Source organism: Dendropsophus ebraccatus, chromosome 3 (genome assembly GCF_027789765.1).
Source record: "Dendropsophus ebraccatus isolate aDenEbr1 chromosome 3, aDenEbr1.pat, whole genome shotgun sequence".
Lineage (NCBI taxonomy): Eukaryota > Metazoa > Chordata > Amphibia > Anura > Hylidae > Dendropsophus > Dendropsophus ebraccatus.
In genome coordinates this window covers 6,617,703-6,631,224 of record NC_091456.1, presented here as the reverse complement: position 1 = coordinate 6,631,224, position 13,522 = coordinate 6,617,703, and the positions used below count along the sequence as shown (strand labels likewise).

General features: G+C 40.9%; 1 protein-coding gene across 1 annotated transcript in view; it reads right to left on the bottom strand.

The window, feature by feature from the left end:
* Nucleotides 1-12,683, bottom strand: part of CMKLR1 (chemerin chemokine-like receptor 1) — a 40,529-nt gene extending 27,846 nt beyond the window's left edge. The window contains exon 1 of the mRNA XM_069963969.1: nt 12,613-12,683. The gene's annotated coding sequence lies outside the window, so the exon portion shown is untranslated. The remainder of the gene's footprint in view (nt 1-12,612) is intronic.
* Nucleotides 12,684-13,522: the final 839 nt, after the last annotated feature.

The following is a 13,522-nucleotide window of genomic DNA, read 5'->3' as shown; positions in this document are numbered from 1 at the left end:
TGGTAGGTAAGGACAGTGACATAGGGGAAGGGTTGGTGGGTAAGAATAGTGACATAGGAGAAGGGTTGGTAGGTAAGGATAGTGATATAGGAGAAATTCTGGTAGGTAAGGATAGTGACATAGGGGAAGGGTTGGTGGGTAAGGATAGTGATATAGAAGAAGGTTTGGTAGGTAAGGATAGTGACATTGGGGAAGGGTTGGTGTGTAAGGATAGTGATATAGGAGAAGGTTTGGTAGGTAAGGATAGTGATATAGGAGAAGGGTTGGTAGGTAAGTATAGTGACATAGGAGAAGGTTTGGTAGGTAAGGATAGTGATATAGGAGAAGGGTTGGTAGGTAAGGATGGTAACATAGGAGAAGGTTTGGTAGGTAAGGATAGTGACATAGGAGAAGGGTTGGTAGGTAAGAATAGTGATATAGGAGAAGGATTGGTAGGTAAGGATAGTGACATAGGAGAAGGGTTGGTAGGTAAGGATAGTGACATAGGAGAAGGTTTGGTGGGTAAGGATAGTGATATAGGGGAAGGGTTGGTAGGTGAGGATAGTGATATAGAAGAAGGCTTGGTAGGTAAGGATAGTGACATTGGGGAAGGGTTGGTGTGTAAGGATAGTGATATAGGAGAAGGTTTGGTAGGTAAGGATAGTGATATAGGAGAAGGGTTGGTAGGTAAGTATAGTGACATAGGAGAAGGTTTGGTAGGTAAGGATAGTGATATAGGAGAAGGATTGGTAGGTAAGGATAGTGACATAGGAGAAGGGTTGGTAGGTAAGGATGGTGATATAGGAGAAGGTTTGGTAGGTAAGGATAGTGATATAGGGGAAGGGTTGGTGGGTAAGAATAGTGATATAGGAGAAGGGTTGGTAGGTAAGGATAGTGATATAGGAGAAGGGTTGGTGGGTAAGGATAGTGACATAAGAGAAGGGTTGGTAGGTGAGGATAGTGACATAGGAGAAGGTTTGGTAGGTAAGGATAATGCCATAGGAGAAGGGTTGGTAGGTAAGGATAGTGACATAGGAGAAGGGTTGGTAGGTAAGGATAGTGACATAGGAGAAGGTTTGGTAGGTAAGGATAGTGACATAGGAGAAGGTTTGGTGGGTAAGGATAGTGACTTAGGAGAAGGTTTGGTAGGTAAGGATAGTGACATAGGAGAAGGGTTGGTAGGTAAGGATAGTGACATAGGGGAAGGGTTGGTAGGTAAGGATAGTGACATAGGAGAAGGGTTGGTAGGTAAGGATAGTGACTTAGGAGAAGGGTTGGTAGGTAAGGATAGTGACATAGGAGAAGGGTTGGTAGGTAAGGATAGTGACATAGGGGAAGGGTTGGTAGGTAAGGATAGTGACATAGGGGAAGGGTTGGTAGGTAAGGATAGTGACATAGGAGAAGGGTTGGTAGGTAAGGATAGTGACTTAGGAGAAGGGTTGGTAGGTAAGGATAGTGACATAGGAGAAGGGTTAGTAGGTAAGGATAGTGACATAGGAGAAGGGTTGGTAGGTAAGGATAGTGATATAGGAGAAGGGTTGGTAGGTAATGATGGTGATATAGGAGAAGGGTTGGTAGGTAAGGATAGTGACATAGGAGAAGGGTTGGTAGGTAAGGATAGTGACATAGGGGAAGGGTTGGTAGGTAAGGATAGTGACATAGGAGAAGGGTTGGTAGGTAAGGATAGTGACTTAGGAGAAGGGTTGGTAGGTAAGGATAGTGATATAGGAGAAGGGTTGGTAGGTAAGGATAGTGAACAATGAACTTAAGTATGCTTGAGGTTTGCTCATCTCTATTGACAGCTCTTGTCCTAGCAAAAAGTGCTGTAATGGGCCTCTGTAGGGCTGCCCACTATAACAGCTTACCATGTATAGGTGCATTTAGTCTGCAGTAGAGTTTTGATTTTTACAATATTGTTTAACAATGACTGTGGGTCCTCATGACTGTAGCTGTGGATGAACGAACGTGAATACTGCCTAAACTTCTTACTAGGGGGCAGTTTTGACCAATATGTGGCAAGCAGAGTTTGGGCCAAATCCTTGTAAAAGACTCATCTTAGCTTGGAAAAGAAGCAATAGCACAATAACTGCAGATAAATTGAGCGTGACACAGATTTACAGTCCTCTTCACAGCATAGGCCTATTCATAGGCTCCAGTTTCTTTAAAAAGTGTCAACAAGAACAGTTTTGGACTGGGGTATCTGGGGCCCACTAGAGGAGATGTTCCTGGGGGCCCACCAATGAAGAACCAGTGAGAAACAGCATGTCAGTAAGTGTTTGTGGAATAAAAGAAAAGGAAAAAAGGCCCGGCGCCTCGTGTAATACTGACAAATATATAGGATGATTGAGAGGTAGAAGGTTGCTCACCTTGTTGCCCCTTGGGCTTTGTGCGTATCACCCCTCACTGTCCGTGGGGGTACTGGGGGTCCTGTGAAAGGTCCGAGGTATGTGGTGGCTAGGATAATGGCTGCTGAAGCTGATGATACCCAAAAACGGGTTACTCCCAGGTGGAGGGGCCCGTGAGGACAAGTATAGGTAAGAGATAAAAATAAAAACGCAGGGGTATATATTACCAGCGCTGCCAAAATTATCCAAAGGTAGCCGGATGTAGTAAGACAATAGGTTTATTCTTAAAAGCACAACTATGACGCGTTTCGGAGACTATTAGGTCTCCTTTCTCAAAAATAAAGTGCACTTTATTTTTGAGAAAGGAGACCTAATAGTCTCCGAAACGCGTCATAGTTGTGCTTTTAAGAATAAACCTATTGTCTTACTACATCCGGCTACCTTTGGATAATTTTGGCAGCGCTGGTAATATATACCCCTGCGTTTTTATTTTTATTTTTATCTCTTACCTATACAGTAAGTGTTTGTACATGTTCTAAAGCTGCTGGCCCACCGGACAATCCCCTGGTCCTCTGGTGGGCCAGTCTTACACTGAACAAGAAGACAACAGAGCTCTCTCAGAATTCACGTGGATTTACCAGTCCAAGGCTTGGATTCCCGAGACTTTACCATGGCTGCATTTCTGAACCTCAAGTGCTCACAGCTTCTCTCATACGCACACCCCAATAGTCCATCAGCTTGTTCTATGGTTGCAGGCTTAGACCTATGTCTCTACCACCCCAAGTCTCTATACTTGCCTTGCACATTACTGCACACACTCCCTCACTGTGGGACCCACAATTATGGCTGCCCTTCACTCCAGCAGGTTGAGCAGGTTCACAAAACTTTGACGTTATGTTTAGGTTCATCCAAACCGAGCCTTACTAACCCTTACTAAATGATTGACTTACCCTCCATCTCTAGTCTCTGGTGTTCACCGCAGCCACAAAAATCCCACTCAGCCAATCACTGAATGAGACAGGACAGCAGTGCAGCCAGTGATTGGCTGAGCGGGCACCCCACCTCTCGCCCTCTTAGACTTCCACTGGGAGTCTGTCCACACTAACTGTGCACTTCTCCGGGCTTTTGCTACTGATTGGTTGTGATCTGAACACTCAGATCTTGACTGAATAAAACTTTTGTTCTCACTGGTGGGAACATAATCAGTCTCCTGGATCTCCAGGTCCAGAGACGTCATGACCTGCAGGGGGGGGAACACCTCTGTAGTCACTGACTGACTGAGATGGTAGTTTCTGCCGGCTTATGATAACAAGGGAAGTCAGAAACAAATGGACACCGAAGGCTGTTAGTGAGCAGAGGTGCCGGGATGGGTAAGTACTACTTGATTGTTATGTTGGCACCACCCCCTGCCTTCCAGGATTTTTTACATTTTCCGGAGTTCTCCTTTAATGACAGATACACGTCAAAGCTGTTTAGCATAGGAGATAAAATTTCTGTTTGGTTCTGTTTAAAAAATTTGAATAAAAGACAATAAAAAAATCTGACGGAGGACTTAATAGCATAAAATAGGAAGAAAAAAATTGCTTTGTCTGATTTAATCACAATGTTAAAGTATTTCAAATAAATAACAAGAAAGTAGATATCCCCACACATTTAGCCTTTGGGAACAATAGGGATTATGCAAACAAATGTCTTTTCTTCATAACCTGTAATAGCCCTGCGCTTCTTGGTTGTTTTGGAGACAGACACAAATGTTTTGCCAAAACCAACTTCCTCTTGCAACTATACATTTCTTTAAACCAGAAGACTAAGGAACGATTATGTTCAGTACATGTACAGTAGCTGTTTTCTTTAAGAAACGCCACCACTCGTGTCCTCGGTTTGTATAAGGATGTGTAGATCATTTTATATGAAGACAATGGAACCAAATTGCAATAATACGTACAACCTGAGACCAGGAGCGCTGCTGTATTTGGACAAAAGTCGCCTTTAATCCTGAATTGTTCTTTCAAATCCTATAAATTCAAACAACTCATAAGGAGTTGGGAACATTAACATATGTAAGTACATGTACGGGAGCTAAAATTTAAAAAGGTTTAAGGGGCACTCCGGCAAAAATCTTTTTCTTCAAAATCAGTTTCAGAAAGTTATATAGATTTGTAATGTACTTCTATTTACAAAATATCCTGTACTTATCAGTTGCTATATGTCCTGCAGGAAGTGATGAATTCTCTCCAGTCTGACACAGCACTCTGCTGCCACCTCTGTCCATGTCAGGAACTGTCCATAGCAGCAGCAAATCCCCATAGAAAACCTCTACTGCTCTGGACAGTTCCTGACATGGACAGAGGTGGCAGCAGAGAGCAGTGTGTCAGACTGGAGAGAATGCACCACTTCCTGCAGGACATACAGCAGCTGATAAGTAATGAAAGAAGACTGGAGATTTTTAGCTCAAAATGCCAAACAACTATACATATGACACTGTTGCACGTATGATTCTCACTCAGTTACTGGTATTCAGGGTTCTTTTTATTTCCTTAGTGGCTAAGACAATGGAAGCCCAATGGAAACAATTGCAAATAGATCATTACATTGATTAAGTTGGCCGTTTGTCACAGAAGTATCCAATATTCTGTGACATTGGGCCCAAAACATTGCTGACCAAGTGCTGCACGGATTCAGGTTATGGGCGCTCTCATTCTGCCGCCACAACCAGATCTTGGCTTTAAATATCCTGATATATAGTTACAGTAAATTTACAGATGAACAAGTTTTAATGTCTGGAAAATTATATGTATCTTTTAGTTCCATCCTTCAAAACAGATTATGCTTGAAGAGATTTTAAATTGTATGGTTTTTAGTATATAGTATAAAATTTTCCACTCAATTACACTGTTTTACATATTTAATATAAAGATTACTACATAGGTGACATTAATTCTACATTATAGCTAAAGTAAAATTACACCTGCCAATATAGACTAGTAGATGGATTATCAGATAGATAGAGAGAGAGAGAGAGATAGATAGATAGATAGATAGATAGATAGATAGATAGGAGATAGATAGATAGATAGATAGATAGATAGATAGGAGATAGATAGATGATAGATAGATAGATAGATAGATAGATAGATAGATAGATAGATAGGAGATAGATAGATAGATAGATAGATAGATAGATAGATAGGAGATAGGAGATAGATAGATAGATAGATAGATAGATAGATAGATAGGAGATAGATAGATAGATAGATAGATAGATAGATAGATAGGAGATAGATAGATAGATAGATAGATAGATAGGAGATAGATAAATAGATAGATAGATAGATAGATAGATAGATAGATAGATAGATAGGAGATAGATAGATAGATAGGAGATAGATAGATAGATAGATAGATAGATAGATAGATAGATAGGAGATAGATAGATAGATAGGAGATAGATAAGAGATAGATAGATAGATAGATAGATAGATAGATAGATAGGAGATAGATAGATAGATAGATAGATAGATAGATAGATAGATAGATTGGAGATAGATAGATAGATAGATAGATAGGAGATAGATAGATAGATAGATAGATAGATAGATAGATAGGAGATAGGTAGATAGATAGATAGATAGATAGGAGATAGATAGATAGATAAATAGATAGGAGATAGATAGATAGATAGATAGATAGATAGATAGATAGATAGGAGATAGATAGATAGATAGATAGATAGGAGATAGATAGATAGATAGATAGATAGATAGCAGATAGATAGATAGATAGATAGATTGGAGATAGATAGATAGATAGATAGATAGATAGATAGATAGATTGGAGATAGATAGATAGATAGATAGATAGGAGATAGATAGATAGGAGATAGATAGATAGATAGATAGATAGATAGGAGATAGATAGATAGAAGATAGATAGATAGATAGATAGATAGATAGTAGATAGATAGATAGATAGATAGATAGATAGATAGATAGATAGATAGGAGATAGATAGATAGATAGAAGATAGATAGATAGATAGATAGATAGATAGATAGATAGAGAGAGAGATAGATAGATAGGAGAGATAGATAGATAGATAGATAGATAGGAGATAGATAGATAGATAGATAGATAGATAGATAGATAGATAGATAGGAGATAGATAGATAGATAGATAGATAGATAGGAGATAGATAGATAGATAGATAGATAGGAGATAGATAGATAGATAGATAGATAGATAGATAGATAGATAGGAGATAGATAGATAGATAGAAGATAGATAGATAGATAATAGATAGGAGATAGATAGATAGATAGATAGATAGGAGATAGATAGATAGATAGATAGATAGGAGATAGATAGATAGATAGATAGATAGATAGATAGATAGATAGATAGGAGATAGATAGATAGATAGATAGGAAATAGATAGATAAATAGATAGATAGATAGATAGATAGATAGATAGATAGGAAATAGATAGATAGATAGATAGATAGATAGATAGATAGATAGATAGGAAATAGATAGATAAATAGATAGATAGATAGATAGGAGATGATTACAATTATTTTTGGACGTCTATTGCAAACAACGGACGTTATTTTTTAGTTGGTCACACACAGTTTTTCTTTTTTTCCCCGTCCTTTCACCGTATTTACTATTAAATTCAATGGACTAAGGGCGATCAGCCCACCTGACCTAGAATAGTGGAATAATGGAAATAATGGTAAACTTACATGTGCCGCCATCATGTTTAGTGAATTTGTTGAACGAATCGCTGTGAATTCACCTTACTGAACGATTTGCCACATTTGCTTCAGTCATCTCTAGTCATTAGCAAATATCGGACGTCTTTTTGTCAGCTGTCGGCTGTTCACATAGTGTGAACTTATCCTGGGAAATTTTACCCACTAATGCAAAAGAGGTCAGAGGTCAGATGAGACGAGAGGGTTTAGCTCGCAGCTCACTAGGATATACTCGGCTAATATTTACCAAAGAGAAATAAATCAAAAGATACAAACAAACAACGAGACAACAATAATAATAACAACTAATCGCATAGATCGGGATGGTGAAACAGAATATTGTTTATAAAAATGTCCTTCCTGCTGTAAAATGTCCGTAATGGGGCGATATCCTGGTAGGGCACATATAATCAGCGAACAAATGATATCACTCACAGCTGATCATGGATGATCGGGAAGGGAACATTTCTTGAATGACATTGTAGCCTTATGTATCAGTAGCAATTGGACTGAATAAAACACTGCATTCAATGATTAAGACCAAAACTTTTATCCATATAGTGTATTCATATAGGCAGCTGCTTTAAATATAAATTATTTAATTATTTATACTATTTATATAATACTGATTTATATGCATGTACCATAAGCCTATGGTTACTGTTGGTTCAACCAGCAAGAAACATTGCATTTTCTTCCCTGATGAGATTACTCTCCTGCATTCACTCCCAAGAACTTCTCAAATCTGACTCAAGATCCATCAGTTCACTGAAGTAGCAGGATGAAGTAATAAGTGCCCATCAAAGTCTATGGAAAAGGGAGAGAAAGACTAGGTAGGGGGAGTAAGAACAGAGAGACACAGGTGCACACAGGAGAACACAGGAGCACATAGTGAGTGATAGATATCACTGCATATCGAAAATAAAGTAATTACTTAAAGGGGTATTCCAGAAAAAAATAACTTTTCCCCCATTCACAGGATGAGGGGAAAGTAGGAGATATCGGGGATCCAACCTCTGTACCCCCACTGATCTCCATATAGGGCCCCCAGTTTTATGAATAGAGCACGGTTATGGCACGTGACCCACGGCTCTATTCATTCCTATGAAGACGAGTATAGTGCTATTATCTTCCCCTCGCTCCATAGAAATGAATAAAGCCGTGGGTCACATGCCATACCCGTGGCTCTATTCATAATACAGAAGCCGGGACCTGATACAGATCTGCGGGGAGGGGGGGGGGGGGTCAGAGGTCGGACCTGTACCTGTTTATAGGGGAAAAGTTGGTTTCCTGGAATATCCCTTTAACTACTATATATGGTATAAAGCATAGGTCTCCAAACTGCAGCCCTCAAGCTGTTGCAAAACCACAATTCCCATCATGCCCAGACAGCTAAACCTTTGGATGTGGCTGTCCAGGCATGATGGCAAATGTAGTATTGCAACAGCTGGAGGGCCGCAGTTTGGAGACCCATGGTATAAAGTGTAGAGGGGTTGTGAGGTTCAGCTGATTTGCAGATCTGTGCTATAAAAATTACAATAAGTAAGAAATTCTAATGTACCATATAACTATAACAGTATACAGAATATCATTTAAAGGAGAACTCGGGCCAAATCTAAAATTCCAGTGCCAGCAGGAGGTGAGGGGAACATAATAAAGAAACTATACTTACCTGCCCCCATGCCCCCACAGGGCAGCGTCACCAGCTCATGGACAGCCTCTGGTCTCCTGCAGCTCCTGCTACATTACGTCCCGCCTCAGACAAGTCTGCTCAGCCAATCAGTAACCAGAGCAGGTTACTGCTGCTACTTCCCCCGGGACAATGAGGTAGCAGGAGCTGCAGGAGACCAGTAGCTGTCAGATCGCTGATCTCAGGGAGACCAGCCGAACGGTAACACTGCCAGCTGCCGGTTAAAGCGCTCAATGCTGTGAAATCCAAGGTGCATTGTCCCCTGAGAAACATGATGCAAAAGAAGAGCCTGAGGAGCCTCATTTAAGAGCCTCAAAATACAGGACTAGCCAGATATTCCTCCGGGAAGGACCCAGCCAAGGGGTGGCTCCTGTAGGGAAACCACCAAAACCACCATATTAAAGGGGTAGTGCACCAAAAAAAAATTTATTTCAAATCAACTGCTGCCATGAAGTGCCAGAGATTTGTAATTTACTTTTATTAAAAAATCTCAAGCCTTCCAGTACTTATCAGCTGCTGTGTGTCCAGCAGGAAGTGGTGTTTTCTTTCCTGTCTGACACAGTGCTCTCTGTTGCCTCCTCTGTCCATGTCAGGAACTGTCCGGAGAAGGAGCAAATCCCCATAGAAAACCTCTCCTGCTCTCCAGACTGGAAATAATACCACTTCCTGCTGGGCATACAGTAGCTGATAAGTACTGGAAGGCTTGAGATTTTTTAATAGAAGTAAATTACAAATCTCTGGCACTTCATGGCAGCAGTTGATTTAAAAGAAAAAAATTTGGGGTGCACTACCCCTTTATGGCCGTATAAGTCAATGTAATGACAAGGAATAAAAAAGGGAGCAATGCACCTAGGATTTCACTGCATTGAGCGCTTTAACTGGCAGCCGGCAGTGTTATCGTTCAGCTGGTCTCCCTGAAATCAGTGATCTGTTTCTCTTATGGATTTACTAGGCATTGCTCCCACCTAGCCAGAATCCTGCTCCACATTGATGAGGGGCAACACCCCGAAACAGCTGTCTGTGGATGGATACCTGGCCTTGATTTTTCCCTTGTCATTACATTGACTTATAGGGCCACTTAATTTGTTTTTTTCCTTACAGGAGCCGCCCCTTGGCTGGGTCCTTCCCGGAGGGCTATCTGGCTAGTCCTGTGTTTTGAGACTCTTAAATGAGGCTCCATGGCTCTTCTTTTGCATATTCATGTTCCCCTTTAATTTTATTATCCAGATTCCAGTGTAACAGTTTTTCAGTATAATAATTTTTCTTCTACATTGACTAAGGAGTGTGAAATAAATAGTGGAGTATGTTCATTTCTATAACGGAGCTCGACAAATCAGCAGTACAGATACGTGAGCATTAACATCACTTAGCAATCAATTAAACCTTATTATCCATGAGTCGCTGTAGATCGAGTACATTTGTATCTGTGTTAGTTCGTTCCAGCAGTGAACAGGGTTAATTTAATATTTAAAAACCTGGATGATTTCCCAGAGAAGGTGGGCGAACGTTATTGTCAGCGTTAGTTATTTCAATGACAAGATCTCTCTTACAGCGCTATATGTCATGGCAAACTCTAATGACAGAGACAGCCTCATAGCAAACTTTTTAGACACCTGATGCAACAACGAATTAACAGCACCTACAAACACAGAAACATGTTGGAGGTGGGAGCTATAGTCGTAGACAATAAAATAAAGCATAGCCTGAAAAGACTGCAATTAATTCATAAAGTATATTGCATACTGATACACAAGATCCAATACTTTAAAGCAGTACTCCGACATCAGGTTAAAAAAACATAGTGCAGAAGAATATAGTATTGCTTACCTGTACACCGCAGTCCTGACACCGTCCAAAATTGGTTTTGTTATTTGTTTTATTTCTGTATTTCGTGGTTGTATTACCTGGTTGAGCAGTTGCTCTGTACTAAAAGTCCCAGAATGCATTGGTGTTCATCACAGTCCCCCCATCCTATCTACTCCCCTCCCCCAGCACTCCTACCCAAAGCTGTTGCAGAACATTCCATTTCCCTGAGGTTGCAGTGATACCACTGCACCCCACTATCCCTAAATGTCCCAGTAAAGATATATATGTGTCTGTCTATATGTTATGGGTCTAAAGGGGGTGCTCCAAGCCCTTGTCTATTAATGCCCTACACCTTGGAGGGTCCTTGAAACCCCAAAAGCCCCTTTGACATGGGCAGATTATCAGCAAGGAGATTGGCTAGAAAGACTCGGTGTAGGCTAATCGTCAGCTGATCACATCTATAGCCATCTAGTCTATAGCCATCGGCAGCTTCTCACTATGTAAACAGGGGATGTGCGGCCAATAGCAATATATTTTAATGGCCTGTAATAACGATGGGCACCACCCAGCAGTGATCTGTTCCTTACCCTTGGTGGTACCATCCGAGTCTTGCTCCTGTCGGTTCCTCTGCTGTGCTCTGTGCTGATTCTGGGCCTACTCGCTCTTGTATCTTCCAGTATCTTCTTCTTCCTGCTGCAATGACACCACTGGCCACTAGGGTGTGAATGTAGCCACATGCTCTGGATTTATAGAGGTGGCTTATCTCTGCCTGATGGTGCCTTCTACCTATCCAGAGCCACCTGCACCTATATACACTTGTTCCACCCATCACCCAAGTGACGGTATGTGTCTGCTGTTTCTGCTGTATTCCTATGTATCCTGACCCGTGCCTGTTCATAGATTACACTTCCTGCCTGACCCTAGTCCGTACTGCTCGCCTCTCCTATTGCTACCACTGAAGCCGCCTGCCCTTATCCTTTGCCTGGATGACTACGATACCCGTCTCAACCCATGCCATAATAAATAAATACATAAAATACATTACTTCTCTGGAACTTTTCTAGATTCAAATACTAAACAGGAGGCAAATAAGGATATTGCAGGAAACGGTTGTAGTCACACAAATTTAAAAAATCCTTAAAGGGGTTATCTAGTGCTACAAAAACATGGCCACTTTTCCCCCTACTGTTGTCTCCAGTTCAGGTGCGGTTTGCAATTAAGCTCCATTTACTTCAATGGAACTGAGTTACAAAACCCCACCCAATCTGGAGACAACAGTAGGGGGAAAGTGGCCATGTTTTTGTAGCGCTGGATAACCCCTTTAAACCTTTTAAGTCAGATATTAACATCTATCAAAGTTTTTCAAAACTTTGTGTTGAAAGACATCAAGAAGATTAAAGTGAAACCGCTTAGATGTTTCAATTTTTCTAAAGTCGAGAATAGGACCCAGAGGGAAGATAAAGCAGGCGGGGAGCATATCCTGTAAAAGGGGGGGGGGAGTATTAAAATTATTAAAATGTTTCTGTACGTCTCCAAAATCTATATGAGTGTGATGAAATTAAATCAAACTAACCAATATCAAGCATTGCTGGAAATCCTATTACTTTCTGAGATTAAATAGTTAACCCCTAAAGGACTAGCGTCATCCGGGCCTTTTTGGGGCCATCATACAGTAGGTGCATTTCAAGAGTCACAACTTTTTTTTTTCATTAAAGGGATTGTTCACCCATTTTTTTTTCTTTCAAATCGACCGGTGCCAGAAAGTGCCAGAAATTTTTGTAATTTACTTCTAAGAAAAAAATCCCCAGTCTTCCAGTACTTATCAACTGCTGCATGTTCTGCAGGAATTGGTGTATTCCCTCCGGTGTGACACAGAGCTCTCTGCTGCCACCTCTGTCCATGTCAGGAACTGTCCAGAGCAGCAGCGCATCCCCATAGAAAACCTCTTCTGTTCTAGACAGTTCCTGACATGGACAGAGGTGGCAGCAGAGAGCACTGTGCCATAGCTTATTCTATTTGTCTCCCTTTCTTGTCTTCCTACCTTTTAGAAGTGTCCTCGTGAAGCCCTTGAATGCATCGCTAGGTGTTTCCTCAGAGAAGAATATTGTTAGTCAGTATTTTCAGTCTAATAAGCAGCGGAGTTCTACCATGTGACGGAGCGGAGTGATACACCCTTAGCCGGGCTGCATCCAGCTGTTACACACCCTGACAGATGTGTGTGTACAGCGCCCGATTCCCCAGGTGTCCAGACGAGCCACACACTGTCCTCTGTGAGAGTGTAAGGGATTCACCGAATAAACTCAGAAGCTCCCAGGATCAGCTGCGAGGAGCCAAAAAACAAGATACATAAGTGTCTTCTATATAGTATTACTGAGGAGGAAGCTGCCGCGCAACTCACATAGGTTTTACTATATAAGTACAGGTCATTTTCCTGTGTAACAGACAACTTCATATGAGTCATGTAATGAGGTGTAAAAGAACATGTCATGCTATACACTATACTCCATACTATAGCCGTACACTATACTCCATACTACAGCTGTACAGTATACTCCATACTATAGCCGTACAGTATACTCCATACTACAGCTGTACAGTATACTCCATACTATAGCCGCACACTATACTCCATACTACAGCTGTACAGTATACTCCATACTATAGCCGTACACTATACTCCATACTACAGCTGTACAGTATACTCCATACTATAGCCATACACTATACTCCATACTATAGCCATACACTATACTCCATACTATAGCCATACAGTATACTCCATACTATAGCCATACACTATACTCCATACTATAGCCATACAGTGTACTCCATACTATAGCCGCACACTATACTCCATACTACAGCTGTACAATATACTCCATACTATAGCTGTACACTATACTCCATACTACAGCTGTACAGTATACTCCATACTACAGCTGTACACTATA